Source organism: Lynx rufus, unplaced genomic scaffold, assembly GCF_022079265.1.
Source record: "Lynx rufus isolate CCGP_SWC_20201006 ecotype Redwood Valley unplaced genomic scaffold, mLynRuf1.p SCAF_5, whole genome shotgun sequence".
In the NCBI taxonomy this organism is placed as follows: Eukaryota; Metazoa; Chordata; class Mammalia; order Carnivora; family Felidae; genus Lynx; species Lynx rufus.
In genome coordinates, this window is record NW_025814867.1 from 151128994 (window position 1) to 151141763 (window position 12770).

The window sequence follows — 12770 nt, forward strand, 5'->3', positions numbered from 1 at the left end:
TACTGCTCTTACAGCTGTGCAGTTCATCTTTCTGGACTCTTTCCTGTGTATTTTCATTTATGTATAAGTATGCTTTTGTTGTCATTACATACGTATGCTATCTTTGTACATACTTCTGTGTAGCAGTGGGGTTTAAATGCTCGGTTAAAATGGCAATTAAGTATTATTTGACTTTTATCATTGATTTGATCATTAGATCTTTTTCAGTGTTTATTTTACTTTCAGATATCCTAAGTAAGGCACACAACTTCTAGACTTTGGTTTCCACATCTGCTAAAGGATTGATTGGAATGAAGTGAAATTGAAGTCCTTGTAACTGTCTGATAATTAAATTTGATGTTACTGTATAATTCATCTATATTAGATATGAAAAATGTGCTATCTGCATAATATAAAAACTGTAGGACGATGAAGAACATGACTGTGGGTAGCAAAAGGAAATGTTGGGGTAAGTTGCTACAGTGTTCATGTTTTGTCCTCCAGGAGTGGCTGGAGGATGGTGGTAGTTGCTGGAAAGAGTAGTGGGATCATCTGTTTTGGGGACTTTGGCACTAGGGAGTTGGTGGTGTATCGATCTTGCGAAGGTAGCTGATGATATCCTAAAGGGGTTTCTACCTAGCTCCCTGGATTTTCACACCACAGCTGTACATTTAGTAACACAATGAATGCTTCTGGAAAAATTGTGTAGAAACCAAAACTTACACAGGTAAATCTTTGTTAGTGATTTATTTAAAAATATTTTATAGAAAATAGTTTCCCAGGCTACTTTAACCCCTTTCTCCTCTCCCCAAAGAGAAACAAACAAGAATAGAAAAGCAAATTTTGCTGAGTTAACGGTTTGTTTGTAAGCTCTCTTGTGATAAAATATAGCAGAATCTTTCAATTTCTTTTAGTTTCTTTTGTCAAGTAGCTCACATATTGTATGGATTAAAGAATTGTATTTCTAATACTTTTTTCATATATCATCACTTTTATTTATTTACTTTTAATGATTATTTTTGAGAGAGAGCGAGACAGAGCATGAGCAGGGGAGGGGCAGAGAGGGAGACACAGAATCCGAAGCAGGCTCCCGGCTCCCGGCTGTCAGCGCGGAGCCCGACGCCAGACTCGACCACCCCTTTATTTTTTAAAGGAACTTTTAATTATGGAAGACTTAAGAGATACATAGGGAGAGTAACATAATGAACCATCATGTCCCTGTCATCCTTGCTTCCACAGTGATCAGGATTTTGCCCGCCTGGTTTTTGAGCATTTTCAGTGTAAGTAATACCGTAATTAAAAATAATTCTTTTTTTTTTAATAAAAAAATTTTTTTTGAGAGAGAGCACGATTAGGGGAGGGAGGGGGAGAGAGAAAAAAGAAAGAATCCCAAGCACGCTCAGCATGGAGCTGGACACAGGGCTCAATCCCACGACCATGAGATCACGACCGGAGCCAAAATCAAGAGTTGGACGCTCAACCGAATGAGCCACCCAGGCGCCCCCAAATTATTCTTTTTTAAAAAAGAGTTCTGGTGTTTAACAGGAATAAAACTGTGCCCAAGCTTTATGTGGAGTTGATAATCCCATATTTCTTAGCACAGACAACATTCTCTGTGGCAGAACCGCTAGATTTTGTGCTTTTTGCACTGAAGTGAGTTCTAGAACTAAGCCAGCCATGGCGAACTCCGTTGCTCCACCACTAGATTTCGTGTACCACCTAACTGTACTTCTCGTCGTGTCTTAAATACTGAAGAGTTTTAACTCCCTCGTTTCAGCAAAGCAACCCGAAGCAGGTGTTTTAGGAGATGACGCGGCTTGATGATTGTGGTTTTTCTCTTGTGTATTGAGAGTCTGCTGTAGTTGAGGAAGCTGGCCTTCCCCAAGGGCGAGATGAGCAAGGCTCGTCCCATTTTCCGGGGCTGGAAGCCGGCACGTGTGCAGTTAGGTAGCTACAGTCCAAGGCCAGTGGCGTGAGGCCCGAGAGTCTCGGTGTAAACGCTGCCCTGCAGGGCTGTGGAGAGAGGGGTCTGCGGGCAGCGTGGGCCGGAGACTTCCGTGGAAGGCAGCGCTGGTGTTGGGCTCGGAGCTTGGTGTGGACACCCAGAGCGGGATGAGGAAAGCTCGTGGAACAGCCCCAGCAACAACGTGGCCTTACCCGTTGTGGCTGGAGTGTCAGCTTGGGGAAAATTGATGGTAGGAGAGAAGACTAGAAAGGTGAAGGGTAGCGGTAGCGTGAAACGCACCGGCGGAGAGAGTCGCTCGGCACAGCTGACCGCAGTGTTGTGAACGCTTCACACGTGCTGTGTCACTGATAATAACAACCTTACGGGATCATCCTCCCCTTGTGGGTGAGGACGGACACGCAGTCATCTAGGAGTTGGAACCTGGCGCGAGCCCTCCCGTTAAGTTGTGGAGCCTGGAGTTAAACTGGGGCAGGCTGGCTGCAGGGCCTTGAGTCAGCAACACGAAGTTAAGCGACACTAGGTGCTTTTTTGGGTCTTACTGCCAGTGTATCAACTGATTTTTAAAAAATAAAGACTTTTAATAGTTCATTAGCGTGAGCTTTTTACCTGTATTGGAGTTTTAAAAATTGGGTGTACTTGGAGGTGGTTCTCATAGTTGTGGCTGTGAGCTATAGATAGCACGATGGCTTTTACGTTTAAGGTGTCGGTTGAATTTCTTGGGCCTTTTTGTTTGTTTGTGACTGATTATAAGAGATGTGCTTATTTATAAAAGTTGTGATGGACAGAAAAGTATAAAGAAGAAAATTTAAAAATCACCCAGAATTTTATTAGCCAGAGACATTCATTATTAATCTTCTATATTTTTCCTCAGAGATTTTTCAGTGTATTTATTTTACTTTCCTGAGATTGTGCTTCGGAGGGAAGGTTTTGTGTTCTTTCTGATACAGTGTGTGACTCTTTCCCTTAAGTCATAGTTATCGTAAGAACTTAACTTAGAGACATAATATTTTGTCATGTGAATGTACCATAACCTCTGTCACCTTGTCTTTTTAGTGTTGAAATCTTTTATTTTCTGATTTCTAAATTATTTTTAATGAGACTTGTATATAAAGATGTCGTATTTTCTATCATGAAAGGGATTTCTAGATATGAAATCTAGAAATGGATCCATCTAGAGATGGAACATGAGACGTAATAGACCACAAGTGGACCACGTATCAGAGCCGCGTGAAGAAAGGAACACTGCGTAGGAGCAGTACTTAGTGTTGCAAGGCTCGCGTTTAAGTAGACTGTACACATTTGGAGATCATACATTGAGAAAGCAGGAGACTTGAGCAGGAGAAATGGACTGAGGCTGGCTAATCCAGTTTAAGACACGTCGAGTGTCTTCGTGTTCAGTTGGAGGAAAGCTGAGGAGCGTTTGTGCACGAAGAGGGTTTTGTAGGCTGTGTGCAGCTCTTTTCCGTTTCTTCAGTGTGCAGGAGAAACATCATGAACTTAAGTTTGTCTAGGGGAATTTAGCATAGAATTTCTAACTACGGATGGACCATTTTGCTATAGTTTGTCATGAGAATTAATCTTTGAGATGGGAGATTTTCACTGTTAGGGTTTTTTTTTTTTTCTGCTTAAGAAGAAAGGGGTACTTAAGATGGTGTTCTAAAGGTTTTTCCAGACCTTTATTCCTAAAATTTATTTTAAAATTAATCTCAGCTTTCTCACCAATTCTGTGTCTCCTGGTCTCATGTGGAAATAAGAGAGCAGTAACACTATGTTAAGATTTGTAGTTTTGATTGAAAGGACAAACCAAGAGCGCAAACAAAACGCCACTCCTGTACAGCTAGAGAAGTAGCATGTTCATGTATAAAATCGATTTGCACAGCTGTGAACAGGGTCCCGGAAGTTGCACATCCACCTGGTGACGCCAATGGAATTTGAAGTATAAAGGCTGGGAAATGTTGACATTAACAAGTCATGAGTATTAAGATTGTGGCAGTGTGACTGCTGATATCCATGCCGGTCCTTTTCACAGGATTTCTGTTGATTAAAAAAAAAAATTCTAGGTTAAGATTTTAAGGTCTAGGATTCTAGGAAGATTTGGTTTCATGACAAAATGCATATTCCTTTAAGGAAAATTTGAAAGTACAAAAAATAAGAATAACAGTTTTCTTCAGTTCCTCTCTCTGGAGATCACTACTATTTATGGTTTATGGATAACCTGTCAGGTTTTTATTTTATTTTATTTTATTTTATTTTATTTTATTTTATTTTATTTTATTTTGCACACAACTATTTTTCTCTTTTAAAAATGTAATCATATGGTGTCTGCATCCTGCTTTATAACTCACTTTTTCTATATAGAACAATAGTTTCCATGTTGTTTTTTATGATACCGATGTGTTTATTGAATATCTACCATGATAAAATAGAAATATGAAACTCACCAAGCACTAGATAATATCACTGGAATAAGAGTATAACAGAGGTAACCAACAGAACATGGTGGTGGGTCATTAAATGCAAATTCAAGGAGAGGCTGGAGTGGCTTACAGCTGGATGAGGGGGAATCGAGGTGGTCTTGAAGGATGGGTAGGATTTAGGTAAAGGGTTAGGCGAAGAAGGGGCAAACTGTAGGTAGGGGAATGATTTGAGCGTCGGTGCAGAAGGAGGCAAAACGGCATTTTATAGAATGCCATGCCACACTGTGTTCAGGACAATGAGATTTGAGCGAATATTTTTAAGTTACAGAGGGTAAGTTAAATCCAGGTTGAAAGTGCTGTGCTTCCGGAAGATCTGTGTGGCCGCTATATGCCAGATGAGTTGAGATAGGGGATAAACTGCCTTTACGTTCGGTGGTTTCCAAAGTGGGCTGTGTTCGGAAATCACCTGGATTTAAAAAAAAAAAAAAAAAAAAAAAAAAGAATTCTTGGGTTCTTCTGCATGCTTCCCGAATCAGTATCTTTGGGTGTGGAGTCTGCAGTCGAGTTTTGAGAACCTCCCTTAGTGTTTCTGAGAATACCACCAGGCCCAGCAGATGCTTTTCGAGGAGGATCTAGAATACCAAGTATGCAATAAGGACCTAGACCAAGGTGGTGGCAGTGGGCGTGGAGAAGAATAAGGCACGAAGCATTTTGAAAATTGGCCAGGACTTAGACCACTTCAAGTAGCTAAAGAAGTCAGTTTCTAGTGATGTCGCTGGAAGAGTGCTGGTGTTAGGGACAAAGATGGGAAGGTGAGCTCTGTGAGGAAGGAGGTGAGGGTGCGTCTTTAGTGTGGGGAGTTGAGGTAGTGACATGGCACTGTAGGCGACACCCAGCGGCTCGTTGTAATAGCTACCGAGCGGGAGGTGAGTGTGGAGAAAAGACTTCAGCATTGTTAGTTCAGAGTAAGACTTTGAAGTATTTCTTTTGGTGGGAGAGATGGATCGAGAACTGAGCGGAGGGGGCAGGGGATGAGGCTGCAGGTAACACCTGAGGTTGGGGCTACAAGTGAAAGAGACATGGGGGCCTCGAGGCCACACACATTTTAGGAATTTTCTTAAAAGTGTGGCTGGGAAAAAGAAGTGAAACTAAACTCATTTACTACTCTTAGTAATCGTCACGGGCTGGTTGAAGGAAGATGTAAGCTACTAATAACAGTGTGTGTTTTTGATTATTTCTGGGCCTGGTTATTTTTCTGTATTTTGGAAATGTAAAGATAATTAAAAGCAGAGGTTTATAAAATTGTATATAATTATATATGTAAAAAGGTACATGCAGCCGACTAAGTATATGTGTGCGTGCACTTATGTAAATTAATTACACATAATGTGTGTTTTATAAGTAAAATTATATGTGTGTGTCATATAAATATATATGACCACTGTAGAAGAAAAGTCAGTGCTATCAGGAAGGATAGAGCAGAGTGGTTTTCCAGAGTTCTTCTTAAAAACTAGTCATGAGAAGGACTTGCAGGCTGTCGATTGAACACACACTCTTCCTGAGGGTCCTGTGTCTGATAGGAATATATAAATGAATGAGATGAACCCAGCTGTTCAGGTTGGTGGCGGGGGGGGGGGGGGGGGGGGGAGGGGGGGTCACTAGGGATAACTAAGCATTAGATCTCGCTCTGATGTGAATCTCAGAGCACCTAGAAGTCCCTTAATTCCTTTTTAATTCCTTTTATGCCCTGGGATTGGTTTGAATAATAGAAGGTTTGAGTACATTATGTGTAGGTGATATGAAACATGTCTTTAAGCAAGCCCATCCACAGTAGCGGTTGGAAAAGTCTCGGTGTTCGTATTACTTTTTTTTTTAATTCCTTAATTAGCAAGTGGGTGAAAACAGGCTCCAAGGCTCAAAATTGATGCTTGTGGGAAGTTGGAAATAACCCAAATATCCCCCAATAGGTATTTGTTTAAAGTAAATTTAGGTCAGTGCAGGGGTGTATGCTCCAAGCATAGAGTAAGGTGCCGCGGATACAAATTGTTGATGTAAAGGTGTGGAAAAAAATGAGCAGAGATGCCATAGGATATCGGAATTTTGTGTGGCTTTTGGTTATTCCTATTCAGTTTCTTCTCATTCCCTTTTTAAAAAATAATGAACAATGTAGTGTTTTATAATTAGAAATGCAGTCTGCTTATTTCAGATAAATGATGGGAGAAAAACTTGAGGTCCTTAATCTTTTTTTAATTTTTAATGTTTGTTTATTTTGAGAGAGAGAGAAAGAGGGAGACAGAATCCCAAGCAGGCTCCGCACCACCAGTGTGGAGCCCGGTGCGGGGCCTGAACCCACAAACTGTGGGATCATGACCCAAGGTGAAATAAAGAGGCTGTTGCTCAACTGACTGGGCCATCCAGGCGCCCCTTGAGGTCTTTAATTAAAAATTTTTAATGTTTATTCTTGAGAGAGAGGGAGAGAGAGGGAGGGAGGGAGGGAGACATAGAATCTCAAGCAGGCTCCGGGCTCTGAGCTGTCAGCACAGAGCCTGACATGGGGCTTGAACTCACGAACCGTGAGATCATGACCAAGCCGAAGTCAGATGCCCAACCGATTGAGCCGCCCAGGCTCCCCTGAGGTCTTTAATTTTAAATGGAGAGAAGACCATCGTTGTTTAGTTCCAGCTTCAGGACAGCCTGCTGGCAAGTGGTCGTTTTTGTGATCGTGATTGGGCTGGAATGGTGACAGCATGTTTTGAGGCCTGCAGTTCTGATGAGAGTGGGCTGTATGGGGAGACTGGAGCAGGGAGTGTAGATAGGACCGGGAGGGCCTTGACCGTGGCAGGAACACTAAGAGGTGGAGCGATGAGGCCAGCTGGACCTTTCTGAGGGGAACCCGACCTAAGAATTTGCGGAGTGGATGTGTGTCGCAAGCAATAGAAAAGAGGTCCTAGGTGATTAAGGTTCTAGTTGGGAGATGGGGGTGACGGTGACACGTGTAACCTGAGACTGGGAATACAGGAAGGAGAAATGGATTTTTCCCCCCAGTCCTGCCTGGTCTTTCCCCCCTTTTTGTTTTGAGCAGGGGAGAAGGTTGAGGAGATTGTAAATTCAGTTTAACATGCTCCTGGGAGCACTGGCTTTGGAGTCCTTTTGGCTGGATTTGAATTTTCTCTTTACCGTTAGTCTCCTGCGACTTGTGGAGACTCCACTTCTCTGGGCTTTAGTTTCCTCACCTGTAAAACAGGGATAATAGTACTACTTACTTATATAATTATTTATGGGAGTTAAGTGAATTAAAGGAAAATATGTGTACAGTAAAGATAAGACCTCTATTCAGTGGTAACCAGGAAACAATAATGCCTGGCACATTCAAGCCTGGTTTATTGGGTGGAAATGTGGTCCCGGAACTCTGCAGAGAGAGGCAGCCAACCCCCTACCTTGTAAGAGCCCGTGTAGCTCCACGTATAACTACAAGACTGGTGGACTTTCATCCTGCTGTCTTAAAAATGAGCCTTCCGGAACTTAGGTTTGCCTGTGATATATTTCTTAGTATCTATTTTGTTTGGTAGTCACTCTCTCCTAGTAGGAATTAGGTTTCTGGAAAGTTTTGTGGTCTGAGAATTTGAGGAACTTAGACTAGATGTAAATATGTTGGTAGTTGGCCTATTTTGAATTCGTGACAGGGCACCTGTACTTGATGCTTACTGATGATGGCTTCCTCCTAGAAACTTTCTAGTCTCTCCTCTCTGGTTTTAAAAACGACATCTGTCAGTGCGTTATGTTACAAGTAATATGCACATGAGGCATTTCCCTCTTGTTTTCCTGTATGTATTGTTGTATACAAATAGTGCCTAATTTTGTTGGCATTTGAGCCCAGATGTAGATAGTTCCAGAGAGGCCAAGTAACTTGGTGCTTGAAGTAGCAAAAATTTGGGGCCACGTTTATGTAATCCACTCAGCTCTTAGTTCTTCAACCTTCTCTTTAATGTTTACTCAGGGTTGTGTTTTTTTCACATAGTTTCATGAGAAATCACACCTTCCTCTTTCCTTTAACATGTATGTATCTCAGGTACCTTCACTTCCAGTATGCCATTGGAGTCCTATAATTGTAACCCTTCTTTTTTTTTTTTTTTTTAATCTTGCCCAAGGTGTTGGTGCTGTAGTGACTTACCTGCTTTTGGTTTATACCTTCTTTTTAGTTTGCCTCCTTTAATATTGTTTGGTAAAGGGAATCTGTATATCAGTCCGTTATATGCTGTGATCAGATTTTCTCTGCTAGACTAGAGGAGAGTTTCTTTTCTGTTCTTCTAAACTGAAATGCTTTTTACAAATTAATTTACTGCCTATGAACTGTACTGTATGTTTGGGACGGTTGAGGTGGAAGATTGAGTATGGGATCTAGAAATCAGACATAGACACCCTTTGATTCTTGGATCTTTGTAATTTTCTCATGACTGTTTCAGCGCTTATTAACGAGGGGCATTTTGGTGTGAGACCAGAGTCCACAAGCTGTGACCTTAGGCCAGGTAGGCTGATCTCTGAGTTCGCTCTCCTCATTGATGAAATGGAGTAACATTGCCTACTTGTCGGGCTGTCAGGAGATCAAGTGTGTCAGCCTGTGTACAGTGTCTCAGTCGAGTGGTTGGTGCGTAGTGTTGAGCGAACGTTTTTTTTCCCTGTCGTTTTGCACGAGATTTCTTTGGAATTCTCCTGTGCTTTTTGCCTTCTTAATTTTTTTAAGAGTATGACTGTTTTTAGGGGTTTTGGTGGAGTCCTAAATCGTCTTGGTTTTAAGGATTTCACCTGAAATCCCGGTTAGCGAAAATGCTTTTTTGTCTGTGTTATTTGGCATCTTATTGGGAATTAGAATTAATAGATTTCTTTTCCTTGTGTTAGGTTATCAAAACCGTATTTAAAACTTTTCTTTTTGCTTTGACTCCTTTGGTTATCATGACTCTAGAAAACGTGTTCCTAAAATTGTTATGTGGAAAAAGAAGACATTTCTTCTGTCTCTTCCTTAATGTTAGCGTAAATGAACAGAAATTTACAGGGAACGCCAGTCACAGGATAGTTTTTAGATAATCATGTTGTAATTTCAATGCATGGAATCAAATTGTAGTCCCCGATTTCATTTTTGTAGCCTATTCTGTTTTGGGAGTGGGTAGCTTATTTTCAGATTGGCACCTTCTGAACTATCTAAATTGCCCTTTTATTTTTTTTATTTTTTTTTTTCTCCATTTTTTTATTTATTTTTGGGACACAGAGAGACAAAGCATGAACGGGGGAGGGGCAGAGAGAGAGGGAGACACAGAATTGGAAATAGGCTCCAGGCTCTGAGCCATCAGCCCAGAGCCCGACGCGGGGCTCGAACTCACGGACCGCGAGATCGTGACCTGGCTGAAGTCGGACGCTTAACCGACTGCGCCACCCAGGCGCTCCTAAATTGCCCTTTTAAATCCTATTGTGTATTATATTTTATTTTTTCACGTGGATTAATTTTTTTTTTTAAAGTTTATTTATTTTGAGAGGGCAGGAGGGGCAGAGAGAGAGGGAGCGAGAACCCCAAGCAGGCTCTGCATGGTCCTTTCAGAGCCCAGTGCGGAGCTCAGTCTCACGAACTATGAATGAAATCATGACCTGAACCACAATCGAGAGTCGGACCCTCAACTGACTGAGTCACCCAGGTGCCCCTGGATTAAATTTTTTAATTGTGAAATACACATGTGCGAATATACATACCATGCAAAATTAAAAGATGTTTAAAAAACAGCTGTGTGCTTCCACACGGCTTAAGAAATAAAACAGTCCCTACCAGTACTTCCGAAGCCTGTGTCGGGCTGATTCTTTTCACCTGCTGCTTGTGATATACCTACTAATTTATTTTGAAACTGCATACACTTTTTAGTTGTATGTCATTATAAAACATTGTGACATCAGAGAGGAGACGTCGTATCTTCCACTTAGTTCATTAACTCCTGAGTTAATCTGGATTTGCCATATGAAGCTAATGCGTTCATTTCAAACACAGTTTTGCCGATCTTGATCTTTGAGGATTAGCATTAATTTTCTAAATCTCAATCCGTCACTGCTTTTAATTAGGTGTCTCAGTGTTCTCCCTCGCTCTCCTTCACCTTATCCCTCCCTCCTTCCCTCTGTAGAGAGAGACCCGTACTAACAGATGGAGTCTGACGCCTACCTGGGCATTCCGTGCATTTAAACTTCCGTGCGTTGAAATTCTGTCTCTGCAGATGTGCTCTAGGTTACTTTCATGCAGTGATTTTCAGACAACTAAACAAAGGGTTTGTAGGTTTAGCTTCAAAAATCAGTTAAGCTCAGTTTCTGGATTGTTCATAGACCGTTTTATTGCCTTTGGCAAAATGTTTGCTAAAACATACTCTAAAAGATCTTGAGGATTATAGGAGGTTCCTGTGGTAGGGAGAGTAGAGGCTTTTCATTAGCATCTAATTGAGCGCCATCATTTGTGAATGACTCCATTTGTAGGGGGAAAGGTGAAAAATTCACTGTGGGTTTTTCTCAGAAGAATTTAAAATATGACTGGATTTTCAGACTTTAGAAAGGAAATTGTGTTTGTAGTTTGCAAAGTCCATCTGGTGTTCGCTGTTACCTACTTATTGTCATAAAACCCTGACCTTGTAGTAGCAGATTTTTTTTGAAAAGTGACCGGCCTGAAGGATATATGGAATTATCGGTAGAATCTTATTTTCAAGTAGTCCAAGGTCAAGACTTACGGAGTTTATTATCGCTCAGTGGATGACGGTTTGGTTGCCGCGTGTGTCCTCAGCAAGTTTCGTAACTTGTAGAGATGCTTTCCCCGTTGCTAAAGGCTGCTTTTCAAATGAGTGGTGATTAATGGATGACTTTTCTCAGTTGGACAGGCTTGAGGCGTGCTTCTTCCGATCCTCAGATACGCAGTCCGTTGTGCCGCTGGCCTGCCCGCATTTCTTACCTTTAGATATTTAATACAGTGATGGAATAATCTGCTAATTTCTAACTGCTTTTAGTAGAATAAAAAGACTGCTAATGCTTTACCTGCTTTTGCTTTTTTTCTTATGAAGTATGAAGTATTTTTCTCTCGTATCAGTAGTGTCTATCCTTTTGAAACCATTGAAGTTGGCAAAGTGTCGGTAACATTGTAAGTTAACATTTTATAGGTGAAGAATGTGATGTTGAGAACCCAAGAGACTTGATAGTATATAATTCATAGCTAGAGATTTAATTCACATTTCTTGTCTCCATGGTCTATGCTGGAATTGTAAAGACTTGACCATTCATGAGTGAAAAATTTTTTGAAGAGTATGTCTTTGATGTAAAAATCCTTAATCTTGAGGTTTCAAGTATTATTTTTTAAATAAAACTATTTTGAGATAGTACTTCAATGTTCATCCCTCTACCTGTCCATACCCACCCCCTCAAAGTGGGTACCAGTCGGTTCCATGTCTGAGGTTTTACCGTAGAATCTAAACTGGAAGAGTGGCTCTTTAGAAGTGGAGTCTGGAATGTAGGTAGTGATTTTAGACATAGGCGGTTCCTAAGTTACAGATCATTCATACATTTAAACCTCTGTCCCCGAGCTGCTCTTTCCAGTTGCTGCTATTTGGAGTACAAATGTCAAGCTTTCAAAGAACTTGGGAGTTCAAAAATAGAAGGAGAAATGAGTGAAAAGCAGACATATTTGAGGGCAATAAATACACATTCAAATCTGTGACCATTTGCCTACAAACGTTTTTCTTCAAACAAGCTTGGTTGTTTTTACCTTTATTTTGGAACATGATTAGAATTCTACCAATTAGGGGTTCATTTGGACTAACTCACATCCTTGTTGAAAGTTGCAAATATTAAAGTGAATTATTTCCGTCTAGTTGATTTCTTTCTGTCACATACCTGACGTGAATCACACTGAGGCAGTAGAAGTTTTAGATAATAATTTAGGAACTCAGAACTTACTTAGGAGAAAGGATTAGGAAGCAGCATGATTGGGATTCCCTAATGTAAAATTCAGGGAATTACAGACATCAGGATCGGAGAGAGTGCTAACAAAGAAAAACAACCTAGTTTAGACTTTGTTCAGATAGGGAGAGGATCTGCAATTGTATTCTAAGGGGTCCCAAGTGCCCATGACCAATAATATCTTTCAGTATCACTTAAGTTTCTTTTGGCTGGCCTGGGAACTTGGCCAACGTGAGCAGCATTACTTCATTAGTAATATTTACTGAATTCCACAGTATCCGTTGACAAAGTAGGTTTGTAGACTGAACTCATTTATAAGTTAGGTTGTAGCCTGTCCTTGTCCTTGTCTCTCGTCTGTTATCACCTGCTCTCAGCTGATAACATTGCGGTTGCCATTGCTTTCCCATCAGTCACTATAAAATTTGCTGCTCATTTGTGAA

General features: G+C 41.0%; 1 protein-coding gene across 2 annotated transcripts in view; it reads left to right on the forward strand.

Annotated features, from left to right (window-relative positions):
• DYRK1A (dual specificity tyrosine phosphorylation regulated kinase 1A) overlaps positions 1-12770 on the forward strand; it is a 149008-nt gene that overhangs the window by 39020 nt on the left and 97218 nt on the right. The window lies entirely within an intron of this gene.